At 45.7% G+C, this 12,415-nt stretch overlaps 1 non-coding gene across 1 annotated transcript; it reads right to left on the reverse strand.

Annotated features, from left to right (window-relative positions):
* Positions 1–12,010: 12,010 nt before the first annotated feature.
* Trnak-cuu (transfer RNA lysine (anticodon CUU)) lies at positions 12,011–12,083 on the reverse strand. The gene has a single exon. It is a non-coding gene; the product is annotated as a tRNA-Lys (tRNA).
* Between the last annotated feature and the right edge of the window lie 332 nt (positions 12,084–12,415).

Below are 12,415 nucleotides of genomic sequence, written 5' to 3' on the forward strand. Positions count from 1 at the left end.
GCTTGATAAAGATTCTACAAGAACGGAACCAACTACGAGTTATGAGAATCGTTCAACGAGACGGAAGTGCAACCATTCCGCAAATTGCTCCAGATTTCAATAATGGGCTATCAGCAAGTGTCAGCGTGCAAACTGTTCAACGACACATCATCGACATAGGTTTCGGAGTCTCGCTTTCAACTGTATCGGGTACGGGTATGGAGACAACCACACGAATACATGGACTCCGTATGTCAGGAGGGGACGGTTCAAGCTGGTGGAGGCTGTGTAATGGTGTAGGGCGTGTGCAGATGGAGTGATACGGGACCCCTGATAAGCCTAGATACGAATCTTGACAGGTGAAACGTACGTAAGCTGGCTGATCACCTGCATTCATTCGTGTCCATTGTGCATTCCGACGGAATTGGGCAATTCCGGCAGGACAACACGATACCCTACACGTCCAGATTGCTACAGAGTGGCTCCAGGAACGCTATTTCGACTTTAAACACATCCGCTCTCCACCAAACTCCCCAGATATGAACGTTATTGAGCATATCTGGAATGCTTTGCAACGTGCTGTTAAGAAGAGGTTTCCACCCCCTCATACTTTTACGGATTTATGGTGTCAATTCCCTCCTGCACAACTTCATACATTAATCAAGTCCATGCCACGTAGGGTGCGGCACTCCTGCACGCTCGCGGGGGGCATACACGATATTAGGCAGGAGTACCACTTTCTTTGGGTCTTCAGTGTACATACAGCAGAAAATCCTCAAAAACGTCAACGATCAGTGACGTAGTACACTTGACAAGGAAATTTCACTGACACAATACAGGTAATAAACAGAATCCGGTACAGATGTACTTTGGCGTGAACACATTTTCTTTCGTCCCAGACACTTATGAGAAGGGTCGCAGCAAGCAAGAGATGAGGAATCCAATGGGAGATCGAAGAACATCTGGAGGACACACAGTGTCATTAGCTCAAAAGCTAATTAAACTCCCTAAATTAAACTCACCACAAAAGGAAGAAAAGATTGCTGCCCTCAAGATAAACGTAGGTCAAAGGAAATTAGTGAAACTTCCTGGCAGATTAGAACTGTGTGCCAGACTTCTTTTTTAACGATTTCATGAAACTTTACTTCTTGTAACTATGTACAAAGACAACGATGAGATATAAAATTTATGAATTTCGTCTCTTTTAATTTTTACAAGTATTAAATTTTCCTTTTGTTGTTTTGCTTCATCTCAAGAGTTTATCGCATTGTTCTTCAGAGTTATTTGCTTGTATTCTGTTTCAGGTACGCAGTTCGCTACAGTCAATGTCAATTTTGTTAATTTCGCGGCGTGGCAGTGAAAATGGTAACAATAGTGGCAAATATACAGTACAAATTATTACAAAGAAAGGGTATTACCTCCGGCAAAAGTTACATGAGCCATGGAGCGAAGAAACACAACACATATTAATGTCACAAAAAAGCAGAAAAAGAAGGAATTTAAACTCGAGAGCACTAATGTTCACAAGAAGGGATGAAATTAAATATGATGGACTCCAGGGATAGATGGATTCGGCACGATTTTGAGTTTCATTGAATCATGTTTAATGGGAGAGAGTGGCACAGATTTGAGATTAGGACTTTTGTGGGCAGCAATCACTGTGTATCACTTTTGTTTGCACAATCACTGGGGCACATTTATTATTTTTGCGCGCTTCTCTAGGGCGCTGTTGCTGAGATGCGAGCGGAGAGCGGTTGGCGTGGCGTGGCTGGGGACGGGGGCGACGGTTGCTGTCAGCAGCTGGCCGCTGGCCTCCCTCAGCTGTGTCCCCGTCTGCAGGGGGCAGGCCGGGATAGCTTTTCTGAAGGCCGTCTCCAGGAGTATCCGTAGAAAATTCATTAATTCTGTTTCGTAACTTTTGGACACCGTGGCTTTTCTGTTTTCTTCCTATAGGTATGTGAGATATTCAACCTTGTGTTTGAGATCTACAGAGTGTTACAAAAAGGTATTGCCAAACTTTCAGGGAACATTCCTCACACACAAAGAAAGAAAATATGTTATGTGGACATGTGTCCGCAAACGCTTACTTTCCATGTTAGAGCTCATTTTATTACTTCTCGTCAAACCACATTATTCATGGAATGGAAACACACAGCGACAGAACGTACCAGCGTGACTTCAAACACTTTGCTACAGGAAATGTTCAAAATGTCCTCCGTTAGCGGGGATACATGCATCCACCCCCCGTCGCATGGAATCCCTGATGCGCTGATGCAACCCTGGCGAATGGCGTATTGTATAACAGCCGTCCACAATACGAGCACGAAGAGTCTCTATATTTGGTGCCGGGGTTGCGAAGACAAGAGTTTTCAGATGCCCCCATAAATGAAAGTCAAGAGGGTTGAGGTCAGGAGAGCGTGGAGGCCATGGAATTGGTCCGCCTCTACCAATTCATCGGTCACCGAATCTGTTGTTGAGAAGCGTACGAACACTTCGACTGAAATGTGCAGGAGCTCCATCGTGCATGAACCACATGTTGTGTCGTACTTGTAAAGGCACATGTTCTAGCAGCACAGGTAGAGTATCCCGCATGAAATCATGATAAGGTGCTCTATTGAGCGTAGGTGGAAGAACATGGGGCCCAATCAAGACATCACCAAAAATGCCTGCCCAAACGTTCACAGGAAATCTGTGTTGATGACGTGATTGCACAATTGCGTGCGTATTCTCGTCAGCCCACACATGTTGATTGTGAAAATTTACAATTTGATCACGTTGGAATGAAGCCTCATCAGTAAAGAGAACATCTGCACTGAAACGAGGATTGACACATTGTTGGATGAACTATTCGCAGAAGTGTACCCATGGAGGCCAATCACCTGCCGATAGTGCCGCACACTACATGGTACGGAAACAACTGGTTCTCCCGTAGCACTCTCCATACAGTGACTTGGTCAACGTTACCTTGTACAGCAGCAACTTTCCTGACGCTGACATTAGGGTTATCGTCAACTGCACGAAGAATTGCCTCGTCCACTGCAGGTGTCCTCGTCGTTCTAGGTCTTCTCCAGTCGCGAGTCACAGGCTGAAATGCTCCGTGCTCCCTAAGACGCCAATCAATTGCTTCGAACGTCTTCCTGTCGAGACACCTTCGTTCTGGAAATCCGTCTCGATACAAACGTAACGCGCCACGGTTATTGCCCCGTGCTAATCCATACATCAAATGGGCATCTGCCAACTCCGCATTTGTAAACATTGCAATGACTGCAAAACCACGTTCGTGATGAACACTAACCTGTTGATCTACGTACTGATGTGCTTGATGCTAGTACTGTAGAGCATTGAATCGCATGTCAACACAAGCACCGAAGTCAACATTACCTTCCTTAAATTGAGCCAACTGGCGGTGAATCGAGGAAGTATAGTACATACTGACGAAACTAAAATGAGCTCTAACATGGAAATTAAGCGTTTCCGGACATGTCCACATAACATCTTTTCTTTATTTGTGTGTGAAGAATGTTTCCTGAAAGTTTGGCCGTACCTTTTTGTAACACCCTGTATAACTGAGTGGACTCTCTGGCCTAGAATCCATGAAGTATTCTTCTGTTGTCTCGGAATGAGTCTTATGTCTGGTGAGGTCAGCAGCTCGCGTGTTATGTTTCCTGGTACCGTTAAGTTCATTAGCGCTACCATTTCTTTACAGGTATCCCATAATATTGCTGCGTTGCCGCATTGGAAACGATGCTCCAGTGTGTCCCTTTGTAGCAGGTGTGGCATTTCTTCGACGGCCTTAACTTTATTGCAGCCAGTCTGGCATTGGTCGGTATTGTCTCGTTTATAACTTTGTACCAAGTGGATTTTGTTTTCGTGTTAAGTGCGCTTTCGTTCAAATTTTTCCACACTTGTTTCCAATCTTTGTCTGTTTATTTTGCTTCTATAGTGTTTCTCTGTGCTCCCCCTCGTAGTCGTATGTATAACTTTGTTGTCCTCGTGCGACGGTCGAGGGCCGTTTCTAGTACATAGCCTACCTGTAAGTAAAAGTCCTTTACGTATTTTAGCTGGTAGGGTATATCTGCGACGTTAAATGGCGTTTCCTCAGATCCTGGCCTGTACGCATTTACCATGCGAGCTGTGATGCTCTCTGGGTAGTTCTCTGCAATAACACTCGCCCGCATCTCGTGGTCATATGGTAGCGTTCTCGCTTCCCACGCCCGGGTTCCCGAGTTCAATTCCCGGCGGGGTCAGGGATTTTCTCTGCCTCGTGATGGCTGGGTGTTGTGCGATGTCCTTAGGTTAGTTGGGTTTAAGTAGTTCTAAGTTCTAGGGGATTGATGACCATAGATGTTAAGTCCCATAGTGCTCAGAGCCAATAACACTCGTGGGATATATCAGCAGCGCCGCGTTTATACGTTGGGTCGACGAGGCCTAGTCCACCTTCGTCCACACCTAAAGTGCAAGTTGTGCTTTACACTTCGGAAATTTCGTGCCGCCAGAGAAGTTACTGCTATTTCTTTTGGTGGACTGCAAATTCGAGCGAGATACCGTACTTTCGATAATAGCTGTTCATTTATCATTTTAGCTTTCTGATACAGATCCAGTTATCTGCTAGCATTTGTCCTCGCTAGCCCTCTTATGATGTGCAGTACTGATCTCCAGTTTTGCGCGGCCATTTTTAGCCGACATGCATACAATTGGAGCCACTTTATAGGAATCGCTTCTTTCTATCAGTCTTTTGCTTTCGATACGTAGTAGGTTCGTCTTCTGTGGATTTATTTTCGCTCCTGCCGCTTGCTCCAATCTTCGTAGGGTATCCTTTATTTTGCCGAGATCTGCTTTATCACTGACGAAAAACCCTACGTCGTTCGCATAGGCCTTGCATTTTAGCCTTACTCCGTGGAGAGTGAGTCCTTTGATGTCGTTTTTGACTTGCCTCAACATCCTTGTCTCAAGAAATTTTGTATGGGTTTCCGATTTGTGTCGTGGCCGTTTATCAGTGCTGTTGATGTAGCACTTTTTAGAATCTTCGCAGGAAGCGATCCCCGAGACCGAACTTTTCTATGGCTTAGAACAGGAAGTCGTGGCTCACTCTCTCGGAGGCCTTTTGGAAGTCTATCGACACGATCGCCGCTTCTGTCCTGTTTACAACCGATAGACTGATGGCTTCCCTAAATTCTGCAACTGCTTCGAATATAGTCCTCCTTGGTACCGCGCATGTTTGATGTGGACTTATGATCTTGGCCATCACAAGCTTCATTTTGTCCGCAATGCATGGCGCGAATACCTTGTAGTCGGCGTTTAATAGTGTGATTGGTCTGTATTGGTCGATCTTGCGTGGTATTCCTTCTTTCGGGATGAGAATTATGTTTCCTTAGTGAACTCTTGTAGGAATTATGTTTCCTTAGTGAACTCTTGTAGGAATTATGTTTCCTTAGTGAACTCTTGTAGGAATTATGTTTCCTTAGTGAACTCATGTAGGAGTTATGTCCCGCCGATCACGTCGGAGCGCTCAAATTCCGTCGGGATGCCATCCGCTCCTGGCGACTTTCCCGTTGCGCTAGATTTTACGATGTCGTAGATGTCGCCGTTCTCTATTCTCTGTCAGTTATGCTCTGTCTTCGTCTGTCAGAACAACTGACAGGTTGCGGAGGAAGGCGTCTGCTTTGGCCTCGCTAGTCGGTTCACTTCAGTATTGTAACACCCCTCCCGTTGCTTGTCCGATTTTTGCGTGTTCGCCTCTGACAACAACTTCAGAGAATTGGGAGTGGAACTGTACGCAAAAATGGATAACGCTAGCTTTAAATGTGGTCCTGTCACCCCTAATTAATCTGCTGTGGTAGTGTTGACGACAAATCACACCTATCTTTACTTCCAAACATGAACGATCACGAACAGTTAGGGTGTTCAATGACATCAAACACATACACTAAAATAAAATAAAGCAAAATGTGAATTCAGGATCAACTACTGAAAGTAAAGTAAAGTAAAGGTTCTACTGAATCACAATTTTATTATAACCTTCAGATCAATGCTGAATAAAATACAATGAACGATTTACAAATTATCCAACTCTTTTAACTTGGCTGACCGACTGACATCGACACAAAACGTAAAATACGAAGAACTACTAAACCCGAAAGTACCGTGAAACCTCTGTGGAAACAGCAATTGCCCGTGAATCAACTATTTAACGTTATTGCTAACACAGGCCAAAGTGGGAGCGATCTCACCGTTATGTTCCTGTTGAAGCGGCGGTCTCCGACGGAGCGGTAGGCGTCTCGGAAAGTACACTCATACACTACTCGGACAACAGACCACTCTCCATAAACTTCTCTATTTGCAATTATCTTCCCGGCAGCAAAGAGCTGGCGCGGCTAACGTCCACTCAGAACGAAAGACCAAGACGGGAGACGGCTTGGGTAACGTCCTCTCAGTACGAGAACCCAGAACGGAGGACTATTACCTAGAGTCCAGCAAGATCGCTCTCCCATCAACTTTTACCGAGTGAATCACATTACTAGAAGCCCTCAAAATACCCAGTTTGCCAGTGCCGGCCAATGTTCGGCCTGGGAACAGAACTCTTTTTCACCATTCTTTTATTTCTACAAAAATTCACAAGTAAACTCTGCCCTCGCCGGCTGGGAAGAAACACAGCTGTGGGCAATAACACGTTTACTGGAAGTTTTCTCCCAAGAGACCACTCGAGATTTTCCCGGCAAGATTCCCCGTCGTAGCGAACACAGATTCGTGCATTGAAAGTTTGTTATTCGGAACTCCTGCCCCACTTGCGTTACTCGAAGGCGTAAAGTTAGTGGGACATAGGCGAGAGCACGCACAGGAAAGCCGTTCAGCTATCCACTGCTCTGTTTCGGTAAACAATTGAACACCTGCTGCCGCATGTCCTTCAGAGGTTGGCGACCGCTGTGGCCTCTCTAAACGATTACAGAAATCCCCCAGTTCACCATTCATACCGTTAGGCTGTGGCCTTCGGCAGCTAGGCGGGGAGGTAGCCGAGCTGTCTCGCGTACTGCCTTTCCGCAGAAGCTTATAATTACAAAATCGCCGAATTCTCGTGTGCCGATGCGTTTCCACATAGATTTCCTACACCGTAATTTAGAGTATTACTCCAACAAAACCTGAAGTGACACATTAAAGGGACTCATGTAAGGTGCAAGGCCGTTGCTACCTTACAGTATAACTGGCAGAAATGGTTGTCGATCTTTTCCAGAATTTGTGGTGTCTCCATTATCTTGTTGCCGTCATCTTTTTGCAGTTCTTTTATCAGCCTCTGTTTCTTCTTTCGTATGATACTGCAGACGTGGTGGATTGTAGTGGGCTCCTCTTCGATCGTCCACTTTGGTTGGCTTCTTTTTACTATCTCTTGTGTGACCTCTTTTTGCTTATTTCTGAGTTTTGTTCTTTTTCTTCTTAGTTTCGGCAGGTAGTCGGCTTAACTGGCTGCTGGAGAGTTGATTATGTCTCTCATGCACTGTGTGTAGAATTCCGCTCTGCATTTCCTCCAAAAAGTCTTGTCCGCATTATATTTTATTATAGTTTTCCTGATCATTGGTTTAGCTTCCGACGTCCACCAACACATCGTTGTTTCTGCTGCGTTTCTAATCTTTAGGCAATCTGCCCACATTTCTGTAATTTCTTTGCGAAGTCTACTGCCTTTCAGATCTTTTGTATTCATTTTCCACTGTACTTTGTCAGTTTCATTCTTCTGTTGTGGCAAGCTTATTTGGCATATCTGGCAACTGTTGTCGGATAAAGCAATTGGCTGAATGTGCACACTACCTATTGCTGGTACTAGGGGGGCGAGAGACATACCCTGTCCAGCCTAGTTTTGCCGTTGTGGAAAAATGTGAAGTCAGTTCTATGTGTGTGTTTTCGTCTCCACATATCCCTGAGCTCCATTTTTCTTATCATATCCTGCGGTTCCGTTGAGATATTTGGAGTCGGTATCTGGTCCTCCTGCGCCACAACGAAGTTGAAGTCAGTCACCGCCAATTACTAATTTTTCGTCGTTTTCTCTGCGTAGGCCGCAGATTTCTTGCCTAAAGGAGCGGGCTCACGCTGGTTTATTTTCTGTACCTGAGGAAGCGTATATGTTTACAAACAGAGTATTTTGAGTTTTTGTTGCAATGCCACGGCCGTTAGGAAGTTCGACGTACCACGCCAAATTCAGTACTGTCTTTAATGAGGGTAGCTGTGTTGCATTTTACCTCAGGGTCGATGTTTGTTATAACATTGTATCCGGCTATGTCCTCTATGTTTGTTGAGAGGACTTCTTGCAGCAGCGCTATGTCTATCGCATTGTGGCGGAGGTGATCAGCTAGCAAGCTGAGTTGCACTGGTGAGGATACCTTATTTACATTTATTGTAGCAACTGGGTACCAATGACCAATTGTTGCATTCATTCGGAGATGGGGTCGATGTCCAAGGCGTGAGGGGGCCTCTCAGGGCTGTTGGACTTGCCGCTTTCGCCTTCCTTCTGGGGGCTCGAGGAGTTGCTACTCTTTCTTTCTCTCCTTCTGCTGTGTCTCGATGTCTTCGTTTCCGTTTGTTTCCATGTTCTTTTCCGTAGTCTGGGGGTTTCGTTTATTAGTCTCTCCACATTTCCTCGTCGTAGCTTTCGTGCTAACGTCATCTTTCTTGCTGAGTTTCAATATCTTTTTAAGGTGGTTTGCCTTCTCCTTGATGATCTGCTCTCCTGTCATCTCCGGAGTGGTGGTTTTCTTTGCAGTTTCCGTCGCTGGTGCCTCGGCTAGCCACGACTCGGTGGTCTGCTTCGCTGCAGGGCGTTGGATTTGTGCGCGGGCCGGTTTCCGCGGCACCTAGGCCTCTTCTGAGCGCACGAGGCTGGACAGTGCAGGCGTTTGTTCCTGGGAAATGGGCGGGGGCTGCGTCAGCTGCCGGCGCCGCGGCGGCCTCGCTCACCGTTGCTGTCTCCTCCTCCTTCTCCTCTTCCTGCTCCGGCTGCTGGCTAACAGGGGTCGTGGCGTTTTCCACTTCCATCGCTTCCGTCTGTGATGGCTGCGCCTCTCCTGTTTCCTCAATTGCGAGCACCGGGAACTGAGCGTTCAAATTTGTTATTGCCACTGCGTATGTATTTTCTGTTGGCAGCTGCGTTGGTCGTCTACGTGAACAGTTGTTTCGCATGTGGTCCCCAGTTTGGCAGATGGAGCATGTCTGCGGCTGTCCGCAGTATACCACGAAAGCCTCTCTGTCCACATACCGTGACGAAGGACGGAAATGTGTTTTCGCAGGACTATTTTCACGGACCGCACTCCAGAGTCTACTTGGATCCTATACGCACTTTACCATTTTTCCCTGGCTATCCCGATTACGCCGGCCGCGGTGGCCGAGCAGTTCTAGGCGCTTCAGTCCGGAACCGCACGACTGCTTCGGTCACAGGTTCGAATACTGCCTCGGGCATGGATGTGTGTGATGTCCTTAGGTTAGTTAGATTTAAGTTGTTCTAAGTTCTGATGACTTCGAATGTTCAGTCCCATAGTGCTCAGAGCCATTTGAACCATTTTATCCCGATTACATGTCCGTATATCCTGAGAGTTTGCACAACCTCCTCGTCTGGCGCTTCAGAGGGTAGGTTGTATATCTTTATGTTTCTAACGCCATATCCTGGATGCTGATTTGTCCGTCCCAGGACGAAATTTCCATATACTATTGTTTGTCCCCAGAATCCTCTGGAGGAAGAGGAGTAGATTATTAGTGTTTAACGTCCCATCGACAGCGAGGTCATTAGAGACGGAGCACAAGCTCGGATTAGGGAAGGAAACCGGACGTGCCCTTTCGAAGAACCATCCCGGCATTTGCCTGAAGTGATCTAGGGATATCACGGAAAACCTGAATCAGGATGGCCGGACTCGGGACTGAACCTCCCGAATGCGAGTCCAGTGTGCTAACCACTGCGCCACCTCGCTCGGTCCAGAATCCTCTCTATTTCCCCAGTGTTATCAAATTTTAAGAACGAGGTCACTATGAAGTCCAGCTGCAGTTCAGTAATGTTTTCCGCGCGAATTTTTACATCGTCTATTACGCAATCCATAATTTCAAAGGCAGTAGATCTCTCAAAATTCGATCAAACGCACATTGCACAGTATCACTACGATTTACAGCAGCCATGGTTTTCCACAAATTAATCGCCAAAGACAGAAATCAAGAATAAAATGAAAGTTTGTACTCGCCAAGGCGATAGCTGCGGCTCGAGGGTGTCCACCCCAGCAGAGGGCGCGGGAGCGGCTCGTACCGTCAGCGGCCGGCGGAGGCTCGGCGGCCGGGAAAACCTCTTCTACCTGCGACGCACAATCGGCAGCGGCACCCGAGTTCCCAGGCGGGCAGCCAGTCAATCCTATGAGATGTAAGACGTGTTTTCCAAAATATTCATTCCTTTCGTTTTCCCGATATAGTATTTCGTCACTGGTCTCCAATTTTTTGTTAGGTGTCCAACTCTGGAAACACTTCGCCAAAAAAGATACTGAGGTATGATTTCAACTCGCCGCATTTTAAGTCCGATATTCGCATGTCTCACGAAGTATCGCCTGCTTGCACATTTTATGAGGTAGTTCTTTGCTTGTCACGGATGTCTCGCCTAATCTCACGTCGGTTTGCAGCGAGACACCTTCTCTGAAGTGAGATTTTACACAAGATAGCACAACTAGTGTTGGGTTGCAGACTCGTTGCTGAACTCTTCTCTTTGTGTGCAGTGCTACCAACGTAACCTCTCATTTTTGTTTTCACTTGATCTTATAATGTTCTCTTCATCTGTCATTGTCACATGTGTATTATGTCCTTTTAATTATGTCACTGTATATTTATTCAATATGTAGTGAAATGAAGGAGTAGCGTGGCAGCTAAAGAGCTAAATGGAGAGCACATGTAAGGAAGGGAGTGGGAGAGGAGAGGAGAGTGGTCGGATGGGGAGAGCACGGTTAAGTAAAGGTATTGAACACGGAATGGAAAGTAGGCGAAGAGACAGGAAGGTGGTAATGAGGCGGAGAAAAGTGGTGAGGAAGGGCGAAATGGAGTACTGTGTGTGTGTGTGTGTGTGTGTGTGTGTGTGTGTGTGTGTGTGTGTGTGTGTACAAACTTGATCCATTTATTAAAACATTTTAGATCTTTTTCGGTTTTTTTTTCCTTTTTCAAGAGAATTGCCAGATTTTCAAGGTTTATACAGTTATTCATACAGGCCGGCGAGAGTCAAGATATGTCCTTGGGTACGTCGTACCGTGCCCTCTCACTTGTCTAAAAAAGAAAAAGCTCACCGATCTTCGTTAACCTTTTTCGAGGGCCTATAAGAACGCTTGAAACAATAATCTCCACAATGTAAGTTTTGTTTTAATACGTAGTATGTCATTTAGCTCTAACTATAGTATCTCTAAGAAGGTTCTCACCCAAGTGAGTAGTTGAAATCGAAAATTAGCAATCGGTATTGACTCCTTTCTGACCCTTCCAGCTTTGCACACTGTGTACTACGGTGCTTAATGGGCCTAACATGTAAACAAATAACATGATTGTAAAACCAATTATACACAACACTTCAGCGATCGCTATCTGAACGAATAACTTCTGGTCTGGTAGATCTAAATGAAAAAGTGTTGGGTGTTGAGACTGCACTATATTCCGTAGAATGATTAGAAAGGAATCGCGTAGGGAATCTGATTACCGCAGCAGTCTGAATACGTCTTGTCGTTAACTTGATAACAGTATATTGGAAAATACAATAACAGAAGCCGATATGGCAATAAAGAACGGCTTCTATTGGAATATAAAAGTTTACAGGTGTTAATTTGCGTTCCAGTAAATGTGGTAGCTCCCAAAATGCCTTTGACTTTCATCCCTGAGTCATCCTCTCCACAGGACAGGTTAACGGGCGATAGTTGGCAGTCTGCCTCGAGAGCACTGGGTGAAACTAAAATGGCCTATGTTTATCTCAGCAGGATTTATTCCGACCCATACCTTTCCAGTAGAGGTATTACGACAAATTTTTCTTTGCGAAGTTAAAATTTTACGCCCAACGTGGGGCTCGAACCCACGACCCTGAGATTAAGAGTCTCATGCTCTACCGACTGAGCTAGCCGGGCTACAATTATCAACGATCGAATTACAGTTATTAACACGTAAGACACCAGACTTAGCTTGCAAGCAACTGTCGTTCTTCTCATAGATAAGAGTTATTTCTTCTACATCTTTACTGTTCTCGTAAGCGCAATATCAAGTTAAATATTTTCCAAATGAATCAGCGTACGTTCACTATTGCACTTTTCTCCGTCCATCAGACTTTCACACCGCTTTCCCTTCCCGACGGCGGACAACTGAAATTACGTAGATGCCATTGGTCCTCCAGTAGACACACAGGTTCCGAAAAATAAAGTAGAAAAAGCAGCAAGGGCTGTAAGACTAACCACAGAATTTC

The sequence above is a fragment of the Schistocerca gregaria genome, chromosome 8 (assembly GCF_023897955.1).
Source record: "Schistocerca gregaria isolate iqSchGreg1 chromosome 8, iqSchGreg1.2, whole genome shotgun sequence".
Classification (NCBI taxonomy): Eukaryota; Metazoa; Arthropoda; class Insecta; order Orthoptera; family Acrididae; genus Schistocerca; species Schistocerca gregaria.